General features: G+C 49.4%; 1 long non-coding RNA gene across 1 annotated transcript; it reads left to right on the forward strand.

The window, feature by feature from the left end:
• Positions 1-4,634: 4,634 nt before the first annotated feature.
• Positions 4,635-14,116, forward strand: LOC128312316 (uncharacterized). Its single transcript, XR_008291428.1, has 3 exons — positions 4,635-6,668; positions 6,885-7,630; positions 13,603-14,116. It is a non-coding gene; the product is annotated as an uncharacterized LOC128312316 (long non-coding RNA).
• The last annotated feature ends 352 nt before the right edge of the window (positions 14,117-14,468 follow it).

Here is a 14,468-nt window from a genome sequence, read left to right on the forward strand (position 1 = left end):
GTGAGGGATCTATGTCCAGTTTTTTGTTTTGGTTTGGTTTTTGCTTGTACAATGTGTTTTATCAGAGCTGCACATCCCCTTCTCAATCTCAATGAGAAGAGGGGAAGGGAGGGAAATGGTTAATATCTCGAAAATACTCTCCTTCCACAGGGCTGTGAGACTGCACAGGACTTAGCCTGAGTCTGGCATAGGGCAAGAACTTGATGAGTGTTAGTTATTATAGGTCCACAATCCCTTGCTAGAATTTCCAAAGCTTTAGAAACCCAAAGGTCTTTCATAATTCGTTTGGCAAAACTTATCTGCCGTGAATTCATTTGGCAACAAAACCTCACCCGAACACAACACCACTGATTTTGGTGTATGTGGACCACTTGGTGGGAGTACTCATGTATTCCTACAGTATTTGATCACAGGGTGTTGTCCCAGACTCCACTGTGTGTGTTGTGAGCCTATGGTGTAAGCACTTGATTGTCTTTCCAAAATCGAACATTCTCAGTTCTAAAACATAACTGGTCCCCAGGACCTCCTTCTATGTGAAATCTAGGTTCTATATCATATCGCTTCTATTATCTAGCTATGTGACATTAAATGTGGTAGACAGACCCTAGGATGGCCCAAAGATTCATGTCTCCTGCATCGTGCATGCCCTGTATAAGCCCCTCCCTTTGAGAGTGGGCAGGACCTGTGACTTGCTTCTAAGTAACTAGAATCTGGCAAAGGTGAAGAGATTTTGAAGATGTAATTAAAATCTCAAATCAATTGATTTTTATTTAATCAAAGGGCAGATTATACTGAGTGAACCTGACTTAATCAGGCAAAAGCCTTTAAAAGAGAGACTAGGCCCTCCCTGAGATCAGAGACTCTGTCAGTTGTTGGCTTTGGAGGACCTGAGGTGCTGTTAGAGGGCCTCGGGAGAGGCCCATTTGGCAGGGAACTATGGGCAGGCATTAGTCACAGAAAACATCCACCTGACCACCAGCAAGAAATCGAGATCTCAGTCCTGCAACCATAAGATGAATTCACGAAGGAGGAAATGTTGCCAGCAACTCGAAGGGGCCTGGAAACAGATCTTTCCCCACTTGAGACTCTGATGAGACAGCAGCTCCAACTGCTACCTGGATTCCAACATAGCAAAACTCAGAAGCAGTGGACCCAGCTAAGCCAAACCCAGGATTCTGATCCGTGGAAACCAACCTAATAAGTGTGTGTTGTTTTAATCCACTAGATTGTGGTCATTGGTTATGCAACATAGAGAACCAGCATGTCAGAGACATCCCTTAACCTCCCTGGGCTCCAGTTGTTCATCTGCAAACTGGGGAAGTGGGCACACATAGGAGTCTTTCCAGCTCCAGCTTTTGGAGACTCTATGTACGGGGCATTTGCTGGGTGCTTTGGAGTTAGGAGCTGGGGGGAGACTAGTTCTCTCAGTGGGTAAGCAGATGCAGGAAGGGTGTCATTGAGGCAGCTGGTGCACAGGCAGAGAAAAATGTAGGCAGCTGAAGACTCACCCTGAGTCCCCAGTGACTCGGCTGCCAGGCTGGACACTGACCACAGCTGGCATTGCTCCTGGCTGCAGGAGCGATCATCTTTCAGAAGCAGGAAAAACAAGCATCCTCTTTTCCCTGCTCTGGAAGGGACGCTTTACCACGCTGGGCACCCACCCCCATCTCCGTAGCTTAGGAAGGGGCAGAAGATTCCCCTCTCACAATCTTCATCTCCAGACACTTAAAGCTCTTGGGCTGGTGATCTCGGGAACCGACCTGGGGAACTCAGGGGGAGCTGAGTCAGGGAGGGCATCAGGTTTCCTGTGAGCTTTTGGCAACTCTCTGAAGTGGGTGAGGGTGTGCTTCCGTGTTCTCCCACCAGGCCAATCCATCACATCCCCTTGCTTTCCTCACTCGTACCGCCTGTCACAGGGAACCCAGACCACCGACAAGCCCCAGAGGTGACACATCAACTCTCTGCCTTCCCTCCCCCAAATACTCCCTCAGACACAGCTCACATGCTCATTTGACTGGCTGAAGTGATTGTCCCTTATTAAATTCCTTGGAGGATGACCTCATTAAGCCTTGTTATGGGTCACTTCTATTTCAGGGAGAATAAATTTGCTGGAATCTTTCTATGGTCGGCTAGTTAATTGAAACCTGAAGTAGGGGATGGGGGAGGGGTAGGCATGGGTGGGGTGGTGAGCGGGTGGCCAGTGTAGACTGGCAGAGTGAGGAGCTGGGAGCTGGTGCAAGGAGGAGGCAGGGGGTCCATACGAAGGGGACCGATAAGAAGGAAGATGCAGGCCGTGGAGGGGGAGGGGAGACAGAACAAATGCACACTGCAGCCTGATCTGCCAAGATAGCCTCCTAGCTCCCTCCCAGGCCTCTGTGCTCAACCCTGCTCGACACATGAGTCCAGACCAGCACGAAGTGATAAGGGCCCAGGCCAGGATGTGGCAACAGAGATGGAAAAGAAGGAGATGTGAGAGGACTTGGAGACCAATTTGATATGAGGACAAAGGAGAGGAAAGTGCTCAAGATGACCTTGAAAGATCTCTGGAGAACTGGGGAGATGTGCCAGCAAACAAACCCAGCAGAGGCCTCAGATCGATGCCGAGCTCACAGCTCTATTGTTTAAGGAACCCTTCCTTCTTCACCCACTTCTGAAAAAATGTTTCCCATGTCCAGTTTTCTAGCTCTTCAGTCATGATGGGCTAACGTGAACTGGGTGCCCACTGTGGATCGGCCCCCGTGCTGGACACAGGGGACGTGAATATAAATAAGCACCCTGCGCGGCCCAGGGTGCTCCAGACCTTCCTAAGCAGTTAACGGCTCTCAGAATGTTTTACTTCAATTCCCTGTTCAAACAGTTTTGCTGATCTTCAGGATGGGCACTTCACAGAAAGAGGGCATAAAGATGGAAGAAGGTTTTGTGGAGGGGACCTTAACATCAAGTGAACGTGTGACATTTGGTACAGCTGGAAGACAGGTGGCCGCTAATTAGTCGAGTGGCCCCTGGCTGGACTCTTGAACTTCTGGGCCTGGCTTCCTTCACCTGCAAAGGAACAAGGAGGATTAGGTGATTCTTGATTCCTGGAAACTCTCCTACCTTACTTTCTATGCTTTGTTTCATGAATGTGCAGTGCTGAGACAAGTTTGATTTCTATAGAAATGTAGGGTACTCCTTTATTTCAGAAGACAGTAGTAACGTGAGCACCCACGGAGTGGGTATGGGGCGTGACATGGAACCTTTATTCCCTGCTTCTTGTGTTCCAATCTGGAGGTGGCTCCGCTGAGCCACATTTCTGGAGTCTCCCTGGTTTCTGTCTCTGTCTCTTGTCCTCTCTGCAGGAAAGACATCTGACTGGGAAGTTTGAAGGAAGGAACTGAGAGCATGCTTCACTAAGACCAGCTTCCTGAATCCACATGCCCAGCCACCTCAGAATGTGGCTGTATTTGGAGACAGGGCCTTTCAAGAGGTAATTAAGTTAAAATGGAGTTGTTTGGGGCGCCTGGGTGGCTCAGTTGATTAGGCAGCTGACTTCGGCTCAGGGCATGAACTCGCAGTTCGTGGGTTCGAGCCCCACATCAGGCTCTGGGCTGACAGCTGGAGCCTGGAGCCTGCTTTGCATTCTGTGTCTCCTTTTCTCTCTGCCCCTCCCCTGCTCATGCTCTGTCTCTCGTTCTCTCAAAAATAAATACAAATTAAGAAGAAACAAACAAACAAACAAACAAACAAACAAACAAACAAAATGGAGTTGTTAGGGTGCGCCCAGATCCACTACAGCTCACATCCTTGGGAGATTAGGACACAGTCCATACAGACTGAAGAGAGGTCCTGGGAGGACGTTGTAGGAAGGAGGCCATCTGCAAGCCAAGGAGACCTTAGAAGAAACTAACCCTCTGACACCTTGATCTTGGACTTCCAGCCTCCAAAACAGTGAAGAAATAACTTTCTGTTGTTTAAGTCCCGTCTGTGATACTTCACTATGGCAGCCCTGGCCGACGAATACACGATTTTCTTTGTGACTTGCCTGCCTACAGAGGGTGTATATTCAGGACTGCTCATCGTACAGAAAACCTACTTTCTGGGGGAGGACTGAGTCTGTCAGGTCCATCTGCTGCTAGGTGAATGTCTGTCTGCAGTGGCTGGGACATATTAGGAAGTCCCTGGGGGCAGCACATGTGCCCCATGTCCTCCAATCTGGCTTTCATCTACTGTAAAGTTGACATATAAATGTTCATCTATTTCCTGTGTCTGTCTTCTCAATCGGTTCCAAACTAGAGGAGGAGCTGGGACAGGGTTGTTTATTGCACATCCCCTCCCACCTCCTCCAGGAAAGGAAAAAAGGAAAAAGTACTGTAGCCCATGTTACATATTAGTTTTCCCCAGGGATTTTTTTTTTTAAGTTTATTTTATTTTTGAGAGAGAGAGTGCAGTGCATGCACACGGGTGTGCAGGGGAGCGGCAGAGAGAGAGAGAGAGAGAGAGAGAGAGAGAGACAGAGGATCTGAAGCAGGCTCTACACACTGACAGCAGCGAGCCTGACTCAGAGTTCAAACTCACTCGGGGCTTGAAGTCATGAACTGTGAGATCATGACCTGAGCCAAAGTCGGACGCTTAAGTCGGAGCAAAGTCGGACCAACTGAGTCATCCAGGCGCCCTTTCCAGGGGACTTTGTTCTTTTTCCCAAACCCGTCTCTTAACTGATGCCCTTACCACGCCCAAATGGGTGCTTTCCGTCCAGGACCACTCATTCCCAGAATGGCCTGGCTCTTAGATTCCACTGGGATGCCCACCTAGAACATCTTTCCTCTTCTGTGTGCTGCAAGATTCTCTTCATTCTCTGAGTCTTGGCTCAGAGGCCTCCTCCTAGCTGAGTCCTCCTCGGGGCCCAGGTCACACTTGGAGCTTCTCATGTCAGCTCTTATGACTCTGGGTGCATATTTCTATTATTTTGTCACACAGTCCTAATGTTAGGTGACTTCATGTCCGTGTTCTCTACTAGGACAGACTAGGCTGAGTGCTGTACCTGGAGGGACTTCCTCTGGTCACATCTGTGTCCCCAGGGCTCGCATGGTGCTTGGCTCCAAAGCAGGTGTCCATAAAGGGCTGGAGTATGAATGAGTGGCAGGATGACATTTTGACATATTAATCTGTGTGTTTCTCATAGTTTTCCACCCCACCCCTTCCATTTTAAGTATACTGGCCAGTTGGTAATTCCTTAATTTGGACTTGGTGCAAAGCAGACGAGCCTGAGTTCAATGACTTCCTGTCCTTTGAACGAATCTAAATTCAGCGGGTTTTCTGTACATTGTGGGGGAAGGGTAGGGGTAAAGAGGGAGATGACCTTTGAGAAAGAAGAAATGAAGGTCTAGAAAGGGGGAGAGAGTTGTGGGTGCCCTTACCCTTGATGGAGGTGGCCAGCAAAGATTTTTGCTCCCCAAAATGACATGAAAACAGAGTCAGCTACCGCCCATCACTGGGGTTTGGCAAATGATGTATCTACATTGGATGAAAGACAAGACCCCACCCTACCTTTCTGGGCACTTGAGATCTGAGGGTCCTAAGTGGGGAAGGGAAATGAAGCTTCAGGAATGACCGACATGGACTTTCTTGCCAACTGGGGCCTTGGAGTAGAAATTAAATTGATGTAGGGGTGCCTGGGTGGCTCAGTTGGTTGTGTCTGACTCTTGATTTCAGCTCAGCTCATGATCCCAGGATCATGGGATTGAGCCCCATGTCAGGCCCCAGGCTGAGTGTGGAGCCTGCTTAAAATTCTCTCTCTCTCTCTGTCTCTCTCTCTGTCTCTCTCTCTCTCTCTCTCTCTCTCTCCCTCTCCCCAGCTTGTGTGCTTTCTCTCTCTCTAAAATAAAAAATAATATAAAAATTTTTTAATTAAATTTATTTATAGGACATAAAGAGGGGCACAGGGCTGGCACAGTTGGTAGAGCAAGTGACTTTTGATCTTGGGGTCATAGGTTTGAGCCCCACCTTGGGTGTAGAGATTACTTAAAAAATAAAATCTTAGGGGTGCCTGGGTGACTCAGTGGGTTAAGCATCCAGCTCTGCTTTTCAGCTCAGGTCATGATCCCATAGTTTGTGGGATCAAGACTCTCATCAGGCTCCCAGACTGACAGCACAGAGACTACTTGGGATTCTCTCTCTCCCTTTCTTTCTGTCTCCCCACCTCCACCCTGCTCACGCATGTGCACGCATGCACGTGTGTGCTCTCTCTCTCTCAAAATAAATAAATCTTGAAAAATCTTGAAAAAATGCATAGGACATAAAAAAATGGTATTTCTTGCATACTTGAGTTGGAGGATAAATTATCATCCACTAGGAATGAATTCTGGAGCCTTTAAGTCCTGAAACGTTGCTCCCCATCCCCCTCTTCTGCCCCCCAAATTTTGCCAAGACTTGAACTGGTCCAGAATTTAGCCCCTCATCCCCTCATCTTTTGCCTGTAGTGTGGGCATTTGGAGAATGTTTTATCATTCTCAAGACTGGATGGTGACCTGTCCTCATGGCAGCCTGGCACAGCCCCAGAAGAGGAATTCTTCAGCCACCAGACGTCCCCTTCCAGACACTGAAAGCCCCAGTAAGGCAAACTGTATCCTTCGCTCAAGGAAGATGGAGAATAGAAGTGTTGTTCAAGGCCAAGCCCCAGGCATGAGAGGGTGAGGAACCCAGGGAGACCAGAGAAGAAGCTCCACAGGAAAATGAACCCAGGTGGGTGGGGGTGGGGGTGGGGGTGGGGGTGAGTCTGTGTGGGATAGGAAGGATTCCTCTAGCCAGCACTGGGCCATTGGGAGCAACGTGCCCAAGCATGCCAGGAGATCTATAGAGTTCTCTCTCTCTCTCTCTCTCTCTCTCTCTCTCTCTCTCTCTCTCAGACCCACTGGTCACCTCCATTCTACTAAAGACCTCTTAGAAACCACAAGCATCTCTATCCCATCTCCAGCCTCTCTCTTGTGCCTGCTGTCCCCCTCCACCTTGATGCAGAGCCAAAGCTCCCAGGGAATGGTGTGGTGACAGAATGTCTGACTTTCTCATGCTCCTTCAGCCTGGGGACACAACATCTATCTCTGAGGTAGACTGGGGAGGAGAATATATGTTGAGAGGAGGAGAGCAGACCAGCAAAGAGAAGAAGGGAAGCTGAGTGGGGACTGGGTGGGTGGGGGACAGAGCGAGGAAGGAGAGCTTGGGTTGAGGTTCCCCCAAAAGCAGAGTCTGAGACAAGAGCTTGCACATAGGTAGTTGACTTGGGAAGCTCCTCGGGTAGAGGATGGAGGGACTGGGAAGAGTAGCATGTGGAAGGAGGGAGAGCCATTCCGGGGGAATGCTACCACATTGGTCTCCGTGGAGGCTGAACGGAGTATGGTCCTGCTGGTCGCCTCTGAGGAGCACTGCAGAAGGGGCCATAGAGTTGTCCACCCGAGGGAAAGAAGACAGGACACTCATCTACCAGTTTCGGCCTCTGCTGGCTGAGTGTCGCCCCGTGGACTGTTGATTCCTTCTTTCCTCCAGGTTCATCCAGAGTCCTGTGTCTGAGGACAGGAGGGAAGTGGAAGAGGCATGCAGCCAAAGCAGAAATGTGGGCCAAGAAGATGTAAGCCGGGACACAACGCAGGAGCGGAGGGTAAAGAAGATGCAGCCAAAGAATGGAGAGAGGAAAGAAAAGAGGGAACAGCGGTGGGGAGGGGAAGACAAGACAAATGTGATCGGTCCCTGTTTGGGGGAGAGATATAAGCCCAGCAGGGGCACCCTTGAGCATCTGGGGACCCTCTGCAGAGCTCCTGATATTGGCCGGGGTGAACCCTCAGTGTCACTGCCTTGTCTGCCACTAGAATCTGACAGGCTGGCTGGCAGGCACAGGGGAGCCTTGGCAGGGACAGGACATCCCCACCCCCTGGTAGCCAGGGGCAACCTCTTTGGGGCCTTCCAGGAAGATAAGCTGCCTCCTTAGTGTTTCTGGCTCTTCTAGTTCAACAACATAGACTTAGGGTTTCTGGCTGAAAACACATGTCTCCCAAGAGGCAGATTAATGGCATATGGTTATACAAAAGGATCGTCACCTGCCAGAATGAAGGCAAGCTTCCTGCAGTCCCTGTGGCAATAGGAAATCCAGTTTGGGGTACGGTTGCCACCCTTACTCCAAAGGGTTGGGCGAGGAAATAGGCTCATGAAGCTTCTGAGGTTTACAAAGGCCTGAAACATCCCATATTTGTATTCTGTTTACACTGTGCGCCCACTGTCAGCCCACCGCAGAGCGGGACTCTCCACATACAATACTGACCTTTCCCTCTCTGACTTGTTTTAGTACGAATAATCAATAGCCCAGATTTCTCTCTCAACTCTCTTCTTAATATTCTTTCCCTTTGAGTTATTCTTGTCTTCTTTAATTGTAAATGCTAGAGCTTCTTGGTTCCTGGTATACGAGGACTGAGAAAACAGTTGGGGCTGGGGCTTGGTCAGAACACATAAATGAATGTGCGTTAGATTGGTCCTCCCAGGCTGTCAGATTGTTGTGACTTGAGAATTCTGAAGAACCTGGCTAACCAAGAATATCTCCCTCCTCCCAGCTGACCTGCCTAGATGTCTGAAATTCCTATCTTTTATGTCATTCCCTGATGACTTCTAGAGAAGTGTTTATTTTAGTTGGACAAAATGCCATCACCTGGGAGAGGCAGTGTGTTAGTCAGCTATCACCCTAGTAAGAATTGGGTTGCTTAATTAATTTTTGTTATGATGTGGAGACTAGAAGCCTTAGAAATTGAGTCCTAGGCCAGGATGTTTTGGGTGTCAGAGGTGGGGAAGAGAGAGGCAAAGAAGGCTACAGTCCTGGGGCCTTGAGTGGTGACAGGTGACAGCACTGACTGGGTCAAGGAGGGTCCTGGATGTAGTGAGAAAAGACACACCAAAGAGAAACTGATTTTACAGTTTGCCTTAGGTAAGGCCACCTTGTACATCCCATAAGCAAGGTCTTAGGTCTCTGAAGGCAGGGACTGGCCGGTGTATATCTTGTACATCCTTCAGACTGACCCACAATACATGGGTGTGTGTTCTCTTAGGTGACAGAATGGAGCCAGCTGTGCACACATAGTTCACTCAGTGAGGCCTCCCCATCACCCCAGGGAGGGATCTTGAGCTGCCTCCCCGGAGAGTTGGTCTTTTGCTCTTCTGGGGACTTGAAGGACTCATGGCAAAAACCACAAGTGGAATTAAAAGCTGGAGCAGCTCTACTAAGTGCATTAAGGGACACATTTCTCCAAAAAGCAAAATTAGTAAAACAGAAACCAAAGCCTGTTTTCTGCAAAATAAAAGGGTGCTCTCTTAGGCCCCCTTCTTGGCCCGGTGGTTACTCGTGGTTCCCAGTAAATGACAGTTGCTCCAGAGGAGGGAGTCCTTTGGAAGAAGCTGCCTGGTTTCCTGCATCCCTGGGTCTGGCCCGTCTGGCTGGCGAGGGCCCTCCCAGCCTGCTCCCCTACATGGGTTCGGTAAACCTCTGCTTTGTCTTTCCCCTAGGGGCCCGTCCTGTTTCCCAAAGCCCGGTGCCTTTGCACTGACTCCTCAAGAGAGGAGTCACATGAGATCCTCTGCTTCATTTAATTTTAGGTTATTGTTGCTGCTGTCAGTCTATTGAAGTAGTTTAATGAATGCTCGTATTGTTCTCAGGCTGGAGCCTTTTTCAAGTGATCAGCACATTATAAAACACAATAATGAGTCTAATTCCCACCCCCCCCAACACACACACGCGCGCACACACACACACAATGGCATTGCTAAGGCCCCCAGATATGTGCGGTGGTGAAGAGTCTGGGGCAGCAGAGCTGGGTTTGGTCCTGACTCTCCTGTCCAGTGCTGGTGACCTGAGGCAAGTCATTCATTCATTCATTCATTCATTCATTCATTCATTCATTCACTCACTCATTACTGAATGTGTGATGAGCAATTATTCAGTATCTCCTTGTGTCATATAATCTCTGCAAAATGTTAATAATACCTGCTCTTACTTTCCTGATACCTTTCCTGACTGTTTAGAAGAGCTAATGAGGGGCGCCTGGGTGGCTCAGTCGGTTAAGTGGCCGACTTCGGCTCAGGTCATGATCTCGCAGACCGTGAGTTCGAGCCCCGTGTCGGGCTCCGTGCTGACAGCTCAGAGCCTGGAGCCTGTTTCAGATTCTGTGTCTCCCTCTTTCTGACCCTCCCTTGTTCATGCTCTGTCTCTCTCTGTCTCAAAAATAAATTAAAAAATTAAAAAAAAAGAAGAGCTAATGAAATCATAGTGTTCAAGGTAAACTGCACATACATATGTTGTTTCGGCAAAAAGATGAACACAAGGGGCGCCTGGGGGGTTCAGTTGGTTAAGTGTCTGACTTCGGCTCAGGTCACAATCTCACGGTCCATGATTTCGAGCCCCACGTCGGGCTCTGTGCTGACAGCTTGGAGCCTGGAGCCTGCTTCGGATTCTGTGTCTCCCTCTCTCTCTGCCCCTCCCCTGTTTGTGCTCTCTCTGTCTCAAAAATAAATAAATATTAAAAAAAAAAAAAAGATGAACACAAAATTGGAGGAGAGGGAGGTGAGGGCCCAAATCACAGCAGTTGATACATCACTTGTATGAGAAATACAACTATTCTGGACTGTCTCTGCCCTGTATTTTTGGATCCCAGGCTTTCCTCAAGCCAGACTTTGCCTGGGATACCTCTCTCTTCATCTCTATCCTTGGAAGCCCTGCTTTCTCCAAGGCACTGGTCAAAAGCTTCCTCTTCCACAAAGTCCTTCTTGCTCTCGGGAATTAATTTCTCCCTCCACATGCTCTTCCCCTGCTTTGGGGATTGCTGTGTTCTACCCGTGAACTACTGTGATTTGTTTCTAGAATGAGCCCTATTACTAGATAGACACCAGTGTTCTGGAAGGAGGTATGGGCTGTTCTTTTCCAGGAATCCTGGCTCTGCCCCTTCAGCTCATGTAACCTTGGTCAGGTGCATTGTCTTCTCTGAGCCTCAGTCTCCTTCTGTAAAACCTACCTGCCCTTGCTGACTGTGGTGAGGATAAATGAAATACCACATGTGAAGGGCCTAACACCGGTGCCTTGCTTTTAGTGGCCGGGCTTGCAATAGATGTCTTTTAAATAAAATTGAAGGGCATGCATGCATACTTCTTTGGGCACTCCTAAGACACACGTGGAGTAGATGACCGCTTAAGGGGTGCCAGTGAGGGGGGGGGGGGCCCTGGGTGGCTCAGTCGGTTACGGGTCCGGCTTTGGCTCAGGTCATGATCTCGGGGTTCGTGAGTTCGAGTCCCGTATCGGGCTGTCTGCTGTCAATACAGAGCCCTCTTCTGATCCTCTTTCTCCCTCTCTCTGCCCCTCCCTGGCTCATTCTCTCCCTCTCTCTCTCTCTCTCAATAAGTAAATTAATTAATTAATAAACAAAGAAACAAACAAACTTAAAAAAAATAGGTGCCATTGAGGAATGTTGGGACCATCTCCCCACAGGATTTGGTACCTGAAATATCACCATGAAAGATTAATTCCTCCTCAAAGTCACTCCTTTATGTTTCAGTACCACCGGGAAAGGCAAAGCATCCAACTACTCCACCTCCTGGGGTCTTGGGTGCTGGCAGCATTGGCCACCGGTGAAAAAGTAGAGACACCACAGGGAAAGGGAGGTGAGGAGTCTGAAGAGATTTGGTAGGATTGGTCTTGCTAAAAATAACTTGTTTATTTAAAACATATATTAAGGGACACCTGGGTCACTCAGTAGGCTAAGCCTCTGACCCTTGATTTCAACTCAGGTCATGATCTCATAGTTAGCCCCATGTAGGGCTTAGTGCTGACAGCACGGGGCCTGCTTGGGATCTCTCTCTCTCTCTCTCTCTCTCTCTCTCTTCTCAATAAATAACTAAATAAACTAAAAAAAAAAAATACAACCAAGTATATTAATTTTAAGTCCAAGTTTTTAGGATCCCGAGTGGTTTTTTCCTGACGCCAATTCTCTGACAACAGTTAGGTGTCCCACAGTTCAGTTCAATTCTGACACTAACTACCCAGAGTTAGCCTAGACCCCACAAGAGGGCCCCCACTTCGGGTGCCAGCACAAGAAAAGTCCCCAGGCTACCCACACTTATGCCAGGCAGACTACAGATTTGGGGGTCCCCATGACTCTCCCATAAGTTCGGTAATTCGCTAGAAAGTCTCGGAACTCAGGAGAGTACTTTACTTATGATTACTGGCTTTCTATAAAGGATACAACTCGGGAAGAGCCAAATGGAAAGGAATCATGGTGGAAGGGGGGCTGGGGGCTGGGGCAGAGTTTCCGTACCCTCCCCCAGAGCGCCACTCTCCCAGCGTCTCAATGTGCTCCGCCAGCATGGGGGCTCTGCGAATGCCGTTGTTTAGGGGTTTTTATTGAGTTTCTGGATGTAGGTACAACTAATTAAATGAGTGGCCATTCGTGACCGAACTCAATCTCCAGCCTTTCTCCCCTTCCTGGGATGGGGGTGGGGCTGAAAATTCTAACCTTCTCCTCCTGTCCCTCTGGCAACCAGCCCCCAATCTGAAGCTACCTGCGGGCCCACCAAGACTCCCCTCATTAACACAAACTCTGAAGTGTCTGAAAGGGCTTTCTTAAGAATGACAAAAGGCACTCTTAGCACTTAGGAAATTCCAAGGCTTTTAGGAGCTCGGTGCCAGGAACTGAGGACAAAGACCTTATAGTTTTAATTAGGCCACAGATCCCCTGATGTTGCTCTTACTTAAATACCATAGTTTTCAGAGCTGGAGAGGGGAAGGTGGGGGACAGGGGACCTTCTCCATAAGGCTGGTGTTTCAGTTGCTCGGAAGTCCTTGAGTTTTTTTTTTTCAAATCACGGTGTATCTTTGGAACTCCCTTATCTGCACGCCCCTCCCCCGCCTGCCCAAGGAAGGTCCCTAGGGCTTCAGGCCCTTCCCTTCTTTCCTAAGGCTTTCCTCCCCCCTCCTTCGACAGTAACCAGATTTAGCCTCTCCCGTCCCAGAGCTCTACCTGCCCCCCAGTGTGATCAGCGTGGGGTCAATGCCTTGCCAGGTTGTTTGTGGGCAGAGAGGATCTGCTGTCTGTGGTCCTGCTCATAACACTCAGTAGAGGTGGAGATGTCACATCCTGCTCTCCTACTGGTGCTTAAGGAACTCAGCCCAGCAGGCCCAGACTCCTTAAGCTCACATCCAGCCCCCTACCTCCCTTCAGGCCTTCCCTCTCCTCACCCTCTGCTGTGCAGCCACAGGCAGTCTGGCCCTGGGGTTGTTGTCCTCCAAACATCCCAGGGACTTTTTCACCTCTTGCCCCTTTTTCCCCAAGGTCAGCTTCTCTGCATACTCTTTTCTCCCGTCACATATATTTATTGGATTGTCCTGTCTGCCAGGCTCTGTGCTGGACACCCAAGGGGGCTTGGAGAAAGAGAGGCAATGGGCTTTGCCCTCGGCGCTGACTCTCCTCCTTTGTAACAGAGGTGGGGCGGGCTCCAGTTTCCCTCAGGCATCTCTCGTTGCCCTCGACTCGTTGCCTGCCTCCTCCCAGCCTCTCGCACCACTTCCTTGTCTTGACATCCTTTCTGGTTTCTGTATCTCCCTAGGCAGATCCTCAGATGGACTTCCTCCATTCACACCCATGAAAGAGTGTCTCTCCCAGAGCAGGGCCCCGTGGTCTCCGGTGACTCAGATGGGTGAGGAAGAGGAGCATGCACCACAGGCACCTGGGAGGGCAGATGTTACAGAGGGAACAAGCTGCTCCTGTGATGGGCAGTGGAGTAGAAGATTGCAGCTTCCAGCCTGGAGGCCCCGCAAGGTCGGTTGCTGTGTCATTCAGAGCTAGTCCTTACAGGAAAAAAATGAGAGGGCAACACACATTTGTTGAAAAAATTTAAACTATCTTTTGCATTTATTTTCATGTTTTAATACAAGTTATAGACTTTCCTGGGGCACCTGGGTGGCTCAGTCGGTTAAGCATTCCACTTCAGCTCAGGTCATGATCTCATGGTCTGTGGGTTCGAGCCCCACGTCGGGCTCTGTGCTGACAGCTTGGAGCCTGGAGCCTGCTTCGGATTCTGTGTCTCCCTCTCTCTCTGCCCCTCCCCCACTTGTGCTCTGTTTCTCTCTCTCTCTGTCTCGGTCTCCAAAAATGAATAAACGTTTACAACAATTTAAGTTACAGATTTTCCATATAGAAGGGATATCAAGGGGGTCACCTGATTGGAAAGAGGGACGGGGAGCCCAAGACAGAGGAGCCTCGCTCAGCCACCCCAGCAAACAAGGGAGCTGAAGGAGGTGTCCCCTCCCAGCCACTCTTAGCTGCAGATGGCTCCACTTGCATGACATCTTCTGCCCTGTTCCATTCTGGTTCCATGTGGACTTGGTGGTTGAGGTGGCAACATCATTGTAAAGCAGTGCGAGTCTGTGCCTGTACTAACCAGTGAGGTGCTGGCCTGGACTGTTGCCATCA

This window comes from Acinonyx jubatus, chromosome D3 (genome assembly GCF_027475565.1).
Source record: "Acinonyx jubatus isolate Ajub_Pintada_27869175 chromosome D3, VMU_Ajub_asm_v1.0, whole genome shotgun sequence".
Taxonomy (NCBI): domain Eukaryota; kingdom Metazoa; phylum Chordata; class Mammalia; order Carnivora; family Felidae; genus Acinonyx; species Acinonyx jubatus.